This window comes from Corvus brachyrhynchos, unplaced genomic scaffold, assembly GCF_000691975.1.
Source record: "Corvus brachyrhynchos isolate BGI_N302 unplaced genomic scaffold, ASM69197v1 scaffold101, whole genome shotgun sequence".
In the NCBI taxonomy this organism is placed as follows: Eukaryota; Metazoa; Chordata; class Aves; order Passeriformes; family Corvidae; genus Corvus; species Corvus brachyrhynchos.
In genome coordinates this window covers 10,157,156-10,157,603 of record NW_008237239.1, presented here as the reverse complement: position 1 = coordinate 10,157,603, position 448 = coordinate 10,157,156, and positions in this window count along the sequence as shown.

Sequence of the window (448 nt, the reverse complement as noted above, 5' to 3'; positions counted from 1 at the left end):
CGGCGCGAAATGGAGGGCGGCGCGCCCGCCTCACGCCCGCTGCCTTCCCTCTGAGGGGCGGCCCAGGCGCAGCACCTGACAAACCCCCCACTCGGAAATCGGAAAGGACGGGCCTAAATTCCCCATAAAAACTGTCAAAGAGACACTCGACTGATGCTCGACTTGTAACTTGTCCAAGCATGGAGTTATTGGGAATTACTCCCTTGAAAAGTTCTTACTCACTTCGACCCTGGTGTAAATTAGAAAAGGCTGCTGATTCCTGAGCCGTATGACTCAGTTAGGAAAATGGTTCCTGCAGGAAGAAATAAAGATACTGAAAATATTTATCCTTTCTAGTGGATTTTTGAAAATAAGGTTTTTTCCTTGCTGCTCAAGTGGTGCAACAAAATCCCTCAAATTATATGAATTGAAACAATATTACAAAGTATTTGTAAAATGCAGAATTAAG